Genomic DNA, 19052 nt, shown 5'->3' with positions numbered 1-19052 from the left:
CTAGAGAAGTGCCATGACTATCACTCAGCATAATTAATTAACTCGCAGCCTCAGAGACACAAATTCCTATATTTTAAATTAATGTAACACACACACACACACACATCACTCCACACGAGCCATCCTAACCTAACCTAACCTCTCACTTAACCTAACTATAAGATTAGGTTATTTTAGGTTGTCTGTTTGTTATTTCAGCAAAAAGTCCCGGCATGCATGCAGGAATTTTGAAAATAACCGATTTCGCAAAAAACGTAGAACTCTGTTTCTACAATACATAAATATGTCGTGGCAGAAAAGTCCACGACCCAAAACCCACAAAACGTTATGAAAAATTAAAAAATCCCTCAAATACGTTAAAGATAATCCAGTCATGTGACCTAAAATGACCTAAAGAAATATATCAAGAAGCCAACGAAATTTCATTTGCTAATAAGGATACTTCCGGTAATCCTGCTGACAGTTATGGCTGAGACGGAAAGGAAAGGATTGGAAGACATGAAGGACCCACAGTACAGTAGCCTTGAGAGAAACCAACAGTAGCAGTCTGGAGGACCAGCAGATGGGAAAACTTGTTACAGTATGATAAGCCATGAGTCGTAAGGAGGCACAGCTCAAGAGTTTTAAACACCGCCAGGGCCAGTCCTGTGAACCACTGATAAACTCTTCTCACAAAACAATACTGGCGCCTCGGCACTCCAGGTCAACACGTTCTCCTGTTTGTACGATACTTTTTCCTTAGGTCGAGATCTGGTAATGTAATTAAGAGCCTCACCCAAATTGTTACATGAACGTGACGACCAAATTATATACCACCGAAACAGTGATGGTTACGTCTCAGGCCAAGTAGTGCCCGGCAGTGACATATCATATCCCATTAATAATAATAATTGTATAATAATAATAATAATAATTATAATAATAGTAATAATAATAATAATAATAATAATAATAATATAATAATAATAATAATATAATAATAATAATAATAATAATAATAATAATAATAATATTTAACAACTATTTCGCAATATTTAATCAAATTCCACAAATTATTCAGCTTCACCCGTGAGATATATGGAGACTCCTCGCCCACAGCACAGGTAACTCGCCCAAAAACTATCTTATACGATTTTGTGAGACAATATGACAACGACGAAGGGTTTTGACAACCTTACCGAGACAACAGGAGTCACAGTGTTCATTTTGACATTCATCGGACCCTCCGTCAATATACTTTATACAGCACATCACAGACTTCAGTATATACTGTACCAGCCAAACGACTTAGCCAAAACGTGACGATAGAAACAGGTGCACCGGAGAGCAGACCATAGGCGGAGGGGAGGGGACTGAGGAGGTGAGAAGGCAGGAAGAAGGAAGGGGAGGATGACGAGAGGGAGAGATGAAGGAAGGAAGGACGGGAGGAAGAGAAATGTAGACGGGAGAGAAGGAGGTGAAGAGTGTGTGTGGGTTGGGCAATGAAGGAGGAGGGATAGGACTACCGTCGTCTCCCCTTATCCAGGCCTCCACACACTCCCTTACCCCTGGCCCTTCCATATCCCCCTTATCCTGGCCACTCTCCTCAAGTCTGCTCCAAACCCCCTTACCCGGCCCTCACACACCCCTTACCCTGGCCCCCACATCCTCTCTGACCTTGACCCCCATACATATTACCTCTACCCTGTCCTCCCCCACCCACCTCACTCTTCTCCCTCCCCACTCAGTCCCACTTACCCCTGCCCCCACCAGGCAGTGACTCAAGACATTCTTGGTAAAGTAAATCACGTTTATTTAGAACAGCCACGGACCACAACACGCCTCACACCCAGTGGGAGGAGACATTCCTCACTCACCTGATGAGGACGAGAAATGAAAGAAAGAGAGAGATAAGGAGAGACGAGGAGAATAAAGAGGAAGCGGAGGAAGAGGAGGAAGAGGAGGAGGAAGAGGAGGTTGCGAGGACTGGCAATGTTACGCATAAGAGGAGAGCCGCACGAGTCACAGTAAGTGATCTTGTGTGTACGGGCTCTCCTCCTTCCCTACCTCCCCTTTTCTTAACTTTTTTCTCTTCCTCCCTTCTTATCTCCCTCTGCTTCATCTATTGTTGACCCTTCTGTTTCACTATCTCCTCCACCCTTTTTATCCTTCACTCCACTGTCTAAATTATCCATTCAAGCACTTCTGACTAGAACTACCTGCACCACTACGCCACTCAACACACCACTACACCACCACAACACACCACTACACCATCACAACACACCACTACACCACCACAACACCACCACAACACACACCACGACACCACCACAACACACCACCACACCACCACAACACACCACTACACCATCACAACACACCACTCACACCATCACAACACACCACTACACCACCACAACACACCACTACACCACCACAACACACCACTATACCACCACAACACACCACTACACCACCACAACACACCACTACACCACCACACCACAACACACCACCACAACACATCACAAACACACCACCACACCACCACAACACACCAATACCCACCACAACACACCACCACACCATCACAACACACCACCACACCACCACACCACGACACCATCACAACACACCACTACACCATCACAACACACCACTACACCACCACAACACACCAACATACCACCACAACACACCACCACACCATCACAACACACCACTACACCACCACAACACACCACGACACCACCACAACACACCACTACACCACTGCAACACACCACCACACCATCACAACACACCACACCACTACAACACACCCACTACACCACTACACCATCCCAACACACCACTACACACTGCAACACAACCATCACAACACACCACTACACCATTACAACACACCACTACACCACCACAACACACCAATATACCATCACAACACACCACGACACCACCACAACACACCACCTACACCACATCACAACACACCACTACACCCCTGCAACACACCACTACACCACCACAACACACCACTACACCATCACAACACACCACCACACCACCACAACACACCACTACACCACCACAACACACCAATATACCACCACAACACACCACTCACACCACTACACCATCACAACACACCACGACACCACCACAACACACCACTACACCACCACACCATCACAACACACCACTACACCCCTGCACACACCACCACACCACCACAACACACCACTACACCATCACAACACACCACTACACCATTACAACACACCACCACACCCACACCAATATACCACCACAACACACCACTACACCATCACAACACACCACTACACCACCACAACACACCACGACACCACCACAACACACCACCACACCACTACACCATCACACACCACTACACCCCCGCAACACACCACCACACCCACCACAACACACCACTACACCATCACAACACACCACTACACCACCACAACACACCACTACACCACCACACACACACCAATATACCACCACAACACACCACTACACCACCACAACACACCACCATACCACCACAACACACCACTACATCATCACAACACACCACTATACCATCACAACACACCACTACACCACCACAACACACCAATATACCACCACAACACACCACTACACCATCACAACACACACCACCACACCCATCACAACACACCACTACACCACCACAACACACCAATATACCACCACAACACACCACTACACACATCACAACACACCACCACACCACCACAACACACCAATATACCACCACAACACACCACTCACATCATCACAACACACCACCACACCACCACAACACACCAATATACCACCACAACACACCACTACATCATCACAACACACCACTCACACCACCACAACACACCACTACACCATCACAACACACCACTACACCACCACAACACACCACTACACCACCACACACCACTACAACACACCAATACACCACAACACACCACTACACCACAACAACACACCAATACACCACCAACACACCACAACACCACCACAACACACCACCACACCACCACAACACATCACCACACCACCACAACACATCACTACACCACCACAACACACCACTACACCACCACAACACACCACTACACCACCACAACACACCACCACCCACCACAACACACCAATATACCACCACAACACACCACTGCAACACACCACTACACCACTACACCACCACAACACACCACACACCCCCAAAACACACCACTACACCACCACAACACACCACTACACCATCACAACACACCACTACACCATCACAACACACCACAACACCACCACAACACACCAATATACCACCACAACACACCACTGCAACACACCCAACACACCACTACACCACCACAACACACCACTACACCATCACACAACACACCACTACACCACCACAACACACCACTACACCATCACAACACACCACTACACCATCACAACACACCACCTACACCACCACAACACCACCACTACACCATCACAACACACCACTACACACCACCACAACACACCACTACAACACACCACTACACCACCAAAACACACCACTACACCATCACAACACACCACTACACCACCACAACACACCACTACACCACCACAACACACCACTACACCACCACACACACCAATTACACCACCAAACACACCACTACACCACCACAACACACCACTACACCACCACACACACCACTCACACCACCACAACACCACCACAACACACCACTACACCACCACAACACACCCACTACACACCACAACACCACCACAACACCACCACAACACACCACCTACACCATCACAACACACCACTACAACACACCACTACACCACCACAACACACCACTACACCACCACAACACACCACTACACCACCACAACACCACTACACCAACAACACCACCACCACAACACACCAATATACCACCACAACACACCACCACAACACACCACTACACATCCACAACACACCACCACACCATCACAACACACCACGACACCACCACAACACACCACTACACCACCAAAACACACCACTACACCATCACAACACACCACTACACCACCAAACACACCACCACCCATCACAACACACCACTACACCACCACAACACACCACTACACCACCACAACACCACCACAACACACCAATATACCACCACAACACACCACCACAACACACCACCACTACACCACCACAACACACCACCACTACACCACCAAAACACACCACTACACCCACCAAAACACACCACTACACCATCACAACACACCACTACACCACCACAACACACCACCACACACACACTACACCACCACAACACCACCACACAACACCACAACACACAACATACACCAATAACACCACACCACACCACCACCACAACACACCACTCACACAACAACACAACACACCACTACACCACCAAAACACACCACTACACCATCACAACACACCACTACACCACCACAACACACCACTACACCACCACAACACACCACTACACCACCACAACACACCACTACACCACCACAACACGCCACTACACCACCACAACACACCACTACCATCACAACACCACTACACCACCACAACACACACTACACACCACCACAACACACCACTACACCACCACAACACACCACTACACCATCACAACACACCACTACACCACCACAACACACCACTACACCACCAAAACACACCACTACACCATCACAACACACCACTACACCACCACAACACACCACTACACCACCACAACACACCACTACCACCACAACACACCACTACCATCACAACACACCACTACACCACCACAACACACCACTACACCACCACAACACACCACTACACCACCACAACACACCAATATACCACCACAACGGAACACCACAACACACCATTACACCACCACGACACACCATTACACCACCACGACACACCACTACACCACCACAACACACCACTACAACACCCTCACAACACACCACTACACCACCTCAACACACCACTACACCACACCACAACGACACCATCTCAACACACCACTACACCACCACCATATCACTACACCACCACCACCATATCACCACACCACCATAACACCACCACAATAGCGCGGAATCTGGGTGTAAAATACCAGACGTCACAACAAGGTCAAGTGGCGCGTTTATATACCACTATTGACAGTAATGAATCAACTCAATAACAGTTTTAAAGTGTTAAAAACATCGCTGACTTATTTAATTTTTGTAAGAATAATAATCAAATCGTAACTATAATAATAATAATAATGACAATAATTTGTTTCTATTCATTGTGTAATCCGTTAACATATTTGGGTGTGTCAAAGTCGGAACAAAAGTCAATAACAGGAGAGAGGAATATCATCCATCGTCATTATTATTGTTTACAGTTTTGAGTCACTATATTCACCTTTGTCTTAAGAACAATAATCTGCCGCTATATGTGATTAATTATTTACAGCGGCCAAAACAAATCAATAATTACTTGCGGACTTGATGGAATGCGATGACTTGCTTATACAGTATGTTCTTTATAGTGTGGTTAAAATATATTAATGCCTGGTTTGAGGCCCTTGAAATACGGGTTTAAGGCACTTGAAGCACGGGTTTAAGGCACTTGAAGCTCGGGTCGAGTCACTACACGAGACATCTAGCTCATGTATATATCAGTTATTGCATTATGTATGAGGCATGACGACGGGGTGAGGGGAGGGGAGGTGATCAGAAGACCTCGGAATGTGTCGACCAGAGGAATATCACTCACAAGACTAGAGGGAGGTAATATAATATACCACTGTAATTGTAGTAGAATTCGATGACTTAGCTCTACCCAGTTTTTGTCAGTACCTTAATTAAACACGTAAATAGTTGTTAAATCCTAACCACCACTAGACATTCAGGCGGTCGGTCTGCTCTCTGTTACCTCCAGTGGCCTGTGTTAATAACTGGCTTCAAGGTATTTCAAGTATCGTTTGAATGATCACAATCGGTTTTCACGCATAATTCAATTAATTTCTTCTCTATAAACCCGCTAATATATAATAGAACAGCTGGTAGTATAAAATTTATACTATCAACTGCTCCAGGTACACATATACGGTACGCGTTACAATACAGACAGAAGTTGGTGACTTCCTTATACTCACTTAACACTGAAGTAAATTGTCATCATTGTCTTCTTTACTGTACTGGAGGCATCGCTTGAACAATATTCACCAGCACTTGAACGTAAACCTCTCAGTATGTTATAATATCTATTAACGTATTGCATCCACCCACTTTTATTACGACAAAAAACAGATTAATATTAGATCCAAGTATTCAAAACATCTTGGGAATTACCTGCCGCACCTCGCAGTAATGTTAAATGATACTTTACACTGCGCTCTCAACCCTTCTACTGCAGTGGCCTAAACCGCGAGACAACACAGACATTCCCTCACATAAGAACAGAAGACTGGAGGAAACTGCAGCGGCCTATTGGACCATACTGGGCGGTCCCATTTACACCCAACCCCTATTGCTCATATATCCATCCAACCTATGTTTGAAGCTATCCAGCGTATTCGAGTTAATGATGATATTTGGTAACTTGTTCCACTCGTCCAATACTCTTCCAGGCCAATGTTTACCTAATTCGCGCCTAAATCTGAATTTGTCTAATTTAAAACGATTGTTACGAGTTCGCTCCTGGTTGGATAGTTTGAGTACCTTTGTAATGTCCCCTTTGTTCAGCCCTGACTTCCATTTATACACCTCTATCATATCGCCCCTCACTCTACGTCTCTCGAGGGAGTGCAAATTAAGATGCTTTAACCTGTCTCTATACTCAAGGTTCCTAATGCACGGGATTAGTCTTGTCATTCTCCTCTGAATTCTTTCCAAGGATTCTATATCCATTCTGTAATACGGTGACCAGAATTGAAGTGCGTAATCTAAGTGAGGTCTCGCAAGCGCAAGATATAGTTTTAGGATGACCTCGCTAGTCTTGTAACTAACACTCATTTGTATGAACCCAAGTACTTTATTAGCCTTGTTACGAGCAAATACACATTGTTTACTTGGCTTAAGATTCCTACTTATCATTACTCCTAAATCTTTCTCGCAGTCGGATTTCTCAATAACATCGTTGTTCATCTGGTATCCGGTTTCCCTGCTTACATCTCCTATACTGAGTACTTTACATTTGTCCACATTGAATTTCATCTGCCATTTTTCAGACCATTCGAATTATTTTTTTTTAGATATTCCTGTAGTTTTGCGGAGTCCTCGTCAGATTTAATCACACGCCCTATTTTAGCGTCATCAGCAAATTTACTTATGTTGCTGTCTACGCCAATATCTATGTCGTTTATGTATATAATAAATAATAATGGTCCAAGTATTGAGCCTATAATAGACGAGTTTTGTCAATACTCTACACGTGTAACAAATGACGTCAGATACTTATGCTGTACAGTGATCCTGGGTAATGTTTATGAATGGCGAATCAAGTTAAAATTGATACATGCCTGTAATTGTATGTGTAACTGTACCGGTGTTTGGATCAATATACACGCCCCTTTATTTACACTTGGATTTACATTGGCACTTTTATTTACAAAAATGCACTTATATCTACACGTGGCCACTTTAATAAGTAAGCGCACTCTTATAAATTATTGTCCGTGAATTTTGTACTTGTACCTGTACTCTGGTCGCTAAATTAATTAAGCGACATTAAAGTGATCTAACGGCGGTAAATCAGGCCTCCTGGACTGATACTTTATCACGCGACACCTCCATTTTACACCCGGGATTAAGGGCCGCCAGTAATATTCTTGACCCGTGAAGGTTTCTGGTGGGCGACATCACCTCCGTGTTCACTGACGTATCATTCAATATCATTTGTGTCAAAAGGAAATGTTGCAAATTTCGTCTTCTTCGTTCGGTCTTTCGTGATTTTACTGATGGATGTGTTATGTGCATAAGGGAGGGTTTCTTAAGTTTGGTTTAACGCAGTGTATGACAAGATATATATGTAACGGGATCTCTGTCTATCAGTGACTCGAAAAGGCACATATTATACTTCCACCTATATTCACATCTTATCCTCGTAGACATACAAAATACATATATTAATACAAAAATATGAATGTCCACAACATCTAAAGAAAACGCGAGCACAAAAAAACACAACTAAAAATTACAGACGAGTAGAGTAGAGAGAGAGAGAGAGAGAGAGAGAGAGAGAGAGAGATAAGGAAGAAGCAAGACAGAGCTCACAAAGGAAGGAAGGAACACGCGAGCGGCAGAACATGGCACAAAGACACCGTCGCTGCCGAGATCGTTATTCCACACGATCTGCTCGGTGTAAAATGTGGTGTGTCGGTGTACCTCTGACCCCCCCCCCCAACACACACACACACACATTTGACGCACGTGAACGAATATGCCTCTTCCAACACGCACGCAGTCACAAACTAACCTTACACACACACACACGACCATCGAAGTGATATTATACCATCTTCTAGTTATCAGTCTATTCTTACATCAGTCAATCAATCAACCAACCAAAGGTATCTATCTGTCTATCTATCTGTCTATCTATCTGTTTATCTATCAGTCTATCTATCTGTCTATCTATCTACCTACCTATCAGTTATCACATCCTCATCAAGCATGGCTATGTATCTATGCATCTATCTGTCAATCTGTCCATCATATCTATTTGACAATCAATCAATCAAGGATACCATATCAATCCAGTTATATATATATATATCATCACACCCATTAATCAACCAAGGGATGATGTTCTGACTTACACAAGAGTATTAACCACTTCTATTCATCAACTAATCGGATCAAGTGAAGCTTAAGCACCCCAGATTATTTCATTAAATTAGCTTGGGTTAGGTTAACATTAGGATATTTAATCATCTGGTGAATAAGATGCTTTATCTTCACTCGATTCGATTCATCAATAGTTTATTAACATTCTATCTACGTTTCAAATCAATCACAGGGTTTTGTACCTCCCTCCCTTTGTCATCACACCCAGACTGATAAGTTATCACATGGCTACAACAAGCAGACTGACAGCCGGAGTGATAAGGCAGGGAACAGGTCGAGAACTCACTTAAACATTGTAATCCGGAAGTGCAGAAATAGCGCCTTGGTGTTGTGTTTTAAGTCAGATCTGCAACCATTAATATATTATCTACGGTTTTCTCACTGGCTACTTAATTTCAATATAAATAAAAATAAAAAAAATAATAATAATAATAATAATAATAATAATAATAATAATAATCATAATAATAATAATAATAATAATAATAATAACACTATAGCAATGCCATTGAAAGATATAATAATAGGCAAAGATAATAACAGTATAAAAACAATACTTCCGCTGTACTACTACAAATACAACAACAATATTACTACTACTACTACTAATAAAAATAATATCAAGAATCAGGCCATCTAGAATAACTACTTAAGAAATCATCATTAAGCCCTACAATAAGTAACATTAGTGCACTGATTTACCTGTTAAAATCACCAAACAACAACACAAAAAAATCATAAAACTTAATTAATAAAGCTTTCACCAGGTGGTACACACGAGCCCTAACTCACAACACCAAGGGCACAACACCCCTCAATCACTCATCCTCAATCAATCCTCACCACCGTGATGACTCGGTCGTTTCAGGAGTGACCGCCCAAGACGGAACAGACCACTTCCAATATCCAGGGCTAGCTCGACTTCAGTGTGTCCGTTCTATAAGAAGTCATGTTTAGTTTCCGGGAAGGGCTTTTGATCACTCCCAACAAGTCTGGGCTCTCAAAGGTCATCACCAACAACATCCGCTATGCCATCAGTCCCACCCAACAGTATCCCAGACTGAATGTCCGGTAGTCTAATATTTTGGGCATCATCATCCACAATGGTGATGAGCTGATTGCGGGGCAGGAATTGGTAGTGGATGTAGCGTTGGGTGTGTTGGTGGTGTGACTGTGGGGGCAGGAGGTGGTAGGGTGGGTGTAGGGTGATGGCGGTGGTGGGAAGGGTGTAGGGTAGTGGTGGAGTAGGTGTAGGACCTGGCAATAAAAATATGAGTGTCACCGACTCGCAGGATTCCCGTGCAACTCTCTCACGGTCCAAGGCGTTTCCTGAATACAATAGGCTAGATGTCCCACCATGTCCAATGGGTTCCTGTGTCTTACCATGTCAGTGTGGTCTTGTGTCTTACCATGTATTTCTGTGTCTTACCATATCAGTGTGATTCTGTGTCACACCATGCCAGTGTGATTCTGTGTCTTGCCATGTCAGTGTGGTTCTGTGTCTCACCATGTCAGTGTGGTTCTGTGTCTCACCATGTCAGTGTAATCTTGTGTCTCACCATGTCAATGTGGTTCTGTGTCTCACCATGTCAGTGTGATGTTGTGTCTCACCATGTCAGTGTGGTTCTGTGTCTCACCATGTCAGTGTAATCTTGTGTCTCACCATGTCAATGTGGTTCTGTGTCTCACCATGTCAGTGTGATGTTGTGTCTCACCATGTCAGTGTGGTTCTGTGTCTCACCATGTCAGTGTAATCTTGTGTCTCACCATGTCAATGTGGTTCTGTGTCTCACCATGTCAGTGTGATGTTGTGTCTTACCATGTCAGTGTGGTTCTGTGTCTTACAATGTCAATGTGGTTCTGTGTCTCACCATGTCAGTGTGGTTCTGTCTTACCATGTCAGTGTGAGCTTGTGTCTGACCATGTCAGTGTGGTTCTGTGTCTCACCATGTCAGTGTGAGCTTGTGTCTCACCATGTCAGTGTGGTTGTGTCTCACCATGTCAGTGTGGTTGTGTCTCACCATGTCAGTGTGGTTCTGTGTCTCACCATGTCAGCGTGGTTCTGTGTCTCACCATGTCAGCGTGGTTCTGTGTCTCACCATGTCAGTGTGGTTGTGTCTCACCATGTCAGTGTGGTTGTGTCTCACCATATCAGCGTGGTTCTGTGTCTCACCATGTCAGCGTGGTCCTGTGTCTTTGCCATATACAACAGCCCGAGTAGAATCTGTGTTGGTTGCTGACCACCTCACTCCTGTGCGTCACTAACCTACGCTACAAACCCCCAACACCCAACACTTACGTCTGTATGAGAGTTCCCACCAAACTGTATCCGTAAGACTGACACATCAATGATCAAACACAAAACAAAAAACATCAATTTTCACGATGAAGTTAAATAATAATAATAGGTTTTATGTACACCTAAATATCAGTTTCCAGTGCAACATGTGAACATTACAGAAATGTGTCCTCATATTACTGTAGACAATCATATACAGTAAAATTTGTTTTCAGTCCAGCATTAAATCACAATAGAAGTCTTCACAATATGAACGTATCATTCAAGAGTGTTCATGATTCACCATGGCATGTCAACCAATTGGTGTACGTAGGAGAGTGTCTATCGAGATGCGATGACCAATGTAAAACGAATATAATTTTAATATTTAACTTTACTTTTCAACGCGATATCAGATCACCACAAAGAGATATGCTTTGACCACACCGGCGGATCATTGTTCACCCCCCATGGCATGTCAACAAACTGATAGCGAGGGACCGCGTGTTACCGAGGAGCGTAGGCCAGTGAAGCCGCGTGACGGAGCTGGTGAGCACGTCCGCCCACTCAGACAACCCACAGCACACTGAACCCTCACACTCACTCTGTCTCACACATCCAGTCGACCCTCCTCCACCTCCCCATACCACCCCACCAATCGGTTGTAGGACGTTTGGGCCACGGACGTTTGGGCCACGGACGTTTGGGCCACGGACGTTTGGGCCAAGGTGGTTATGACCTGACCTGACCTGACCTAACCTTGGCAAACGTTCGGTAGCCTTAACGTCCGCTCACTCCACCAGTAAACCACGGAGATTCCTACCATAATTTCCCCCTTTATTGAACATAAACCATTTAGCTACATGATAATCTTAAACGTAATTTCAAGGAGATTTACACTAATGTGCCGAAGTTTATGTGACCCAGTTAGAGGCTCTCATATTGTAAGTTAAGGATAACAATATGAATGAATTTAAGAACATCTGCATAATTTTTTAAAGTCATCCTTTGTATCTGTTGTATGAATGGACCACGTGCTGATTAGGTTCCCAGACATATTTTACCTGATGATTATTAATTAAACACTCCCACGCTACCTGAAGTGTTAGGTTAGGTTAGGGCTTCTAATATTCAGGTGAGTAAGAAACTAACAAGACTTTTGGTCGGAGCTTTATGATCCTGACAGCTGAAGTACCCCTCCCCCCCCACCCCAAAGTCTGACAACAAATATTTACAAACATTATCAAAGCCTCAGGTAACGTAACAGGTATATACAGGTAGAGTAATTCCCCCACTGGTAACAACATAGAGGCGGTGTCATGATGTATCAGAGGTCCACCATATCTGCTCATATACAGAACATGTGAACACAATAACCGATATAAAAGTTTCCCAGTAATGAGATCATAAAAGTGGAGTCATAACCTAGATATAATAAACTTGTATTTCAAAATGAACACTGCGACTCCTGTTGTTTCAGTAAGGTTGTCAAAATCCTTCGTCCGTTGTGTCAAATATTCTAACACAAAATCGTATTGAGACTTTTTGGAGGGAGTGTACCTTAAACCCCTATATTAGCCTTTACTACTACTACTAATACTTCAGCTGACATAAGTACCACCCCCACTACCTGTACGACGCTTAGATATTACCATACCACCACCAGAGAAGTTCACAAGAGGTACCAAAAAATACGGCGCTTCCTACTTCAAGAATTAGCTCAGAAATTCGCACATGAACTTGACCTTTGACTCGGTGGCCCTAAAGGAACACACATACAGTTGTGGACAAAGTTCCCAGAGGGGTAATGGTGAGACTCATTGGGTTTCACAAATTGACCCATCCAAACTTGTGATACTAGATGTGTTAACAAGTTTGGGGCTGGACACACACACACACACACACACACAGGTAACAGCAGTATCCCTTAGCCAGAGGTGTGAAAGTTAACAACTTAATAGTTTTATAAACACGGAACTTCTTATATAGTCCACGTCACTAAATATCTGGTATAAATTCCACAAAGTAATTATCTACATTTCTTTATGGTAAGTTAAGGTTAAGTTTTTATGTTATGTTATGTTAAGATTAAATTGGGTTTGATTAGATTTAGTGCGAAAAAGTCGAAGCTAAAACGGTCAGTAGAGCCTCAACGGACCCCCATCAATCTAAAATTGCCCCCCCCCCCTCTTGTTCCCCCTTTGTCGTGGTGTGGGGCTCGAACATAAGAATGGAGGAAACTGCAGCGGGCCTATTGTCCCATACTGGGCAGTCCCATTTACACCCAACCCCTATTGCTCATATATCCATCCAACCTATGTTTCAAGCTATCCAGCGTGTTCGACTTAATGATGATGTTTGGTAACTTGATCCACTCGTCCACTACTCTATTTCCAAACCAATGTTTACCTATATTCCACCCAAATCTAAATTTGTCTAAGCTAAAACCATTGTTACGAGTTCGCTCCTGGTTGGATAGTTTGAGTACCTTTGTAATGTCCCCTTTGTTTAGCCCTGACTTCCATTTATACACCTCGATCATATCGCCCCTCACTCTACGTCTCTCGAGGGAGTGCAAATTAAGTCGATTTAAGCTGTCTCTGTACTCAAGGTTCCTAATGCCCGGGATTAGTCTTGTCATTCTCCTCTGAATTCTTTCTCGGGATTCTATCGCCCGTATTATTAAAGAACATCTTCCCTTGAAGAGGGTCGTCGTGTTTCAACCCGAGTTTTAAACTAAATGAGTCCTGAGGGACACCGCAGTACTGTACTTAACGGGGTGGTGTGGCGGTAAAATTAACTAATTCCAATAAAATTAATTTATAATATTGGAAGATGTTGTTTAATAATACGGGTGTATGTCCATTCTGTAGTACGGTGACCAGAACTGAGCTGCGTAATCCAAGTGAGGTCCACAAGCACTAGATCTAGTTTTAGGATGACCTCACTAGTCTTGTAACTAACACTCCTCTGTATGAACCCAAGTACTTTGTTAGCCTTGTTTCAAGCAAATACACATTATTGACTTGGTTTAAGATTCCTACTTATCACTACTCCTAAATCTTTCTCACAGTCGGATTTCTCTATAACATCGTTGTTCATCTGGTAACTGGTTTCTCTGTTTACATCTCCTAGACTAAGTACTTTACATTTGTCCACATTAAATTTCATCTGCCATTTTTCAGGCCATTCGAAAATTTGTTTAGATCTTCCTGTAGTTTTGCGGAGTCTATGTCAAATTTAATTACACGCCCTATTTTAGTGTCATCAGCAAATATATTTATGTTGCTGTCTACGCCCATATCTATGTCGTTTCTGTATATAATAAATAATAATGGTCCAAGTACTGAGCCTTGGGGTACTCCACTAGTGACGTTACTCCAATTGGATTTAGTGCCATAATGCTCACTCGCTGTTTCCTGTCCTGTAACCACGCCCTAATCCATTTGAATATCTCCTCCAATGCCATGAGCCTCCACTTTTCATGCTTCTCCAGGTGATTTCGAATAGAGTTTGAAATTATTGCTTCCAGTAATTTGTCTACAATTGATGTTAAACTGATTGGACGGTAGTTAGAGGGTAGTGGTCTATCTCCCTTCTTGAAAATCGGTACTACATTCGCTGTCCTCCAGGATTCTGGTAGTACAGTACAACCGTTTTTAATGACATGTTAAACAAATTTGCTAAGGTCATACTAAGCTCTTCGTTACATTCCTTTAATACTCTGGCAAATATCTCATCGGGACCTGGTGACTTATTAGGCTTTAGCTTGTCTATTTACTAACATCGCTACTAGTCACTACTATCTCGCTTAATCTATTTTCTTCACTATCTCTATATATAGTCGGAGCCTCGGGTTCATGTCTCCGTCGTTTTCAGTTAGCTCGCCAGTATCTGACTGTATTGGTCCAACCTTTTCTCGTGTTTTAGTTTGATACATTTGATAGAATCCCTTGGGGCTTGACTTCGCCTCCCTTGCTACCTTCAGTTCATTATTCCTCTTTGCTTTTATTATCTCAGTCTTAACCCTACCGGCCAATACCTTATAATAATCTCGGACGTAAACTTCACTACGATTTATTCTCCTACCAATAGTCTTCCTATAGGTACTACCTGGGATGGTATTCGAGGTTGAAAGTGGGTCGTTGCTAAACGCGCAAATACTCCACAGGTGGTGGGCTGGTTCTTTACCAGAGTGGGGTATAAGGGACCTCAACACCCCATACATAGTTCATTTCCAATTTTCTCTACTCCCTTTAATTAGTCTTCTGATGAGAAAAGGTTTGGGGCATCCATTCTCATTAACTTCACCTCTTGCTCTTGAACAATCGTGGACAGACACAATAAACAATTTTCGGGCGTTCCTGTTGGATCATTGTCACCTAAAGATCCAACCGCATTGCCTCCCGTGCTTGCACGTTGTGTGCCACCGAGAGCTAGCAGATACTGTCCGAGCAAACCAAAGCCTTGGACATTAAACAACTACGGAAAGCTTAAGAATGAACGAGCATTAAATCAAGATTGGTAAATATGCAAATATTTGTAGGGAAATGAAAAGATTGATGTGGAACATTATTCTGGTATTAAGTGAATTAAGATGGACAGGTTCAAATAGCATTAGTGGTGAAGATTTTTACTTCATATATTCAAGTGGGGGGAAAAGCATGTGAGGGGTAATGGTATTCTTGTAAACCATAAGTTGAGCAGTAGTGTAAAGGGATACTGGGCAGTGTCAGATTGACTTTTGAGAGTTAAGTTGAGTGCTGGACTCATGCACCAACAAATGATAGTGAGGATATAGTCTTAGAAAATTGTTATGAAGATTTAAAGAAAGCAAAAGACACCGTAAAGTTTAATGAATGTCTGATTATAATTGGTGATTTTAACACAAAAGTTGGGAAAGGTAAAGAAGCACCACATGGGTTGGGTAATAGAAATGAGAGAGTTGAAATATTAATCGACTTTTGTAAGGAAAACAAGACGATAATTGCTAAGACATGGTTTGAACAACACCCTAGGCACCTCTACACATGGATCTCATCCCAAAAATCAAATTAAATACATTTGGATTCAGAACAGATTCATGAATTCAATAACCCGAACCATGACCTACCCGGGGGCAGATTGTGAGTCAGATCAAATGGCGTTTCGGTAAGCTTAAAACCGAGGCACATACATAATATGGAACTGAAACAGAAAACGGTTTTTCAGTATTGCTAGAGAGACATTGATGAACAAGGAACAGGACAACAATTTAATAATTACAAAGAAGTAATGTTAGAGACTGCTGAAAAACTTATAGGACATAAGAGGAACGAGGCTAAAAGTGAGTGAATGACAAACGAAATTTTGAAGAAAATAGATGAAGAAAGATGATCTTGAAAGGGAATGCAAGGCGATAGAATGTGATGACAGAAGGAATAACTGTCGGAAATATAGAGAAAGATTAAACAAGTTAACCAGAAAAAATTAAATAAATGCGGTGGGACTCATAAAAGCAGACACAATAAGATCCTGTTTGAGGCAGAAGTAAAAGAGAGATGGGCAGAGTATGTAGAAGAACTATACAATAATAAAGGATGGAGTAGAGGTAAAAAACGAAAAGAAATAAAGATCGAAATACCAGTTCTGGAATCAGGAGTTGAGGCAGCTGTGAGAAAAATAAAAAAATGATAAAGCTTGTGGGGTTGATCAGCTTCCAGCAGAAATTATAAAACAATTGGACAAAAATGGGATCAAATGTTTGACTAAAATATGTAATTCTATATTTGTACTTCAAAGGAGATCTTCCCGGTGGTTTCAAAAAAGATATATTTGTATCATTACATAAAAAGCCAGGAGCCTTAGAGTGTTCCCAGTTTAGAACAATAATCTTAAGTCATGTCTGCAAAGTTATATTAAACAATTTTAAGTAGAATAAAATTTAGAATAGAAAGTGAGTTACAGGAATGTGTGAAGAACAAGATGGATTCAAAGAGGGAAAGGGAATTAGAAGAATTACAGTGTATTTGGTTTGAGAATTTCGAGTGAACGAGCTTTAGAGGTCTAAAGAAATTTGTGTATCTGCTTTGTTGATTTAGAAAAAGCTTTTGTTAGGGAAAAACACAGTGAACTTATGGAGGTCTTGGAATAAAAGATGGGCATTAATGAAGGTTTTATTAGAACTCTAAAATAAAAAATAAAAGTACTGGCAACAGGAGGCTGCAGTGTTCGTAAGTACTGTAATTGTTTCACAGTTAGACAGGGAGTAAGATAAGGCTGTGTTCTGTCTCCATCTTTGTACTATATAATATATCGCATATTTAGAATTCTTAAGGAGGCATGTAAAGTAATAAATAAACTCTAGGCAGATGATACTGCTCTTATCACAGATACTGAAGAGGCATTACAAAAACTAGTTAACAAATTAGTGGAAAAAAGGTGAAAAATATGGTTTAAGGGTTTATGATGGAAACACTAAAGTATTAGTGGTTTCCAAATTGGAAATAAATACTAGAATAAAAAATTTGGTAGGGAACAGGGAGCTTAAGCAAGTGGAAAATTTTGTGTATTTAGGAATTAACATTAGCTGTGACGGTAGATGTACGGAAAAAAGGAAAACAAGAAGAGGTCAAGTAAGGACAGCATTTAATAATCTAAAAGACCTTACGATAAAGGACATTAACCTCAATTTGAGGGTCAGAAGTGTGGACACTTTCAGCAGACACCAGAAAGAGGTTGGAGGCCTTTGAAATGTGGTGTTATAGGCGAATGTTAAGGATAAATTTAACTGACAGGAAAACAAATAAAGACATACTAAAGTTAGCAAAAAATTCAAGAGAAATACTACAAAAAAATTAGATACTTTGGTCATATA

This window comes from Homarus americanus, unplaced genomic scaffold, assembly GCF_018991925.1.
Source record: "Homarus americanus isolate GMGI-L3 unplaced genomic scaffold, GMGI_Hamer_2.0 scaffold51859, whole genome shotgun sequence".
Lineage (NCBI taxonomy): Eukaryota > Metazoa > Arthropoda > Malacostraca > Decapoda > Nephropidae > Homarus > Homarus americanus.
Note: the sequence above shows the minus strand (reverse complement) of the source record.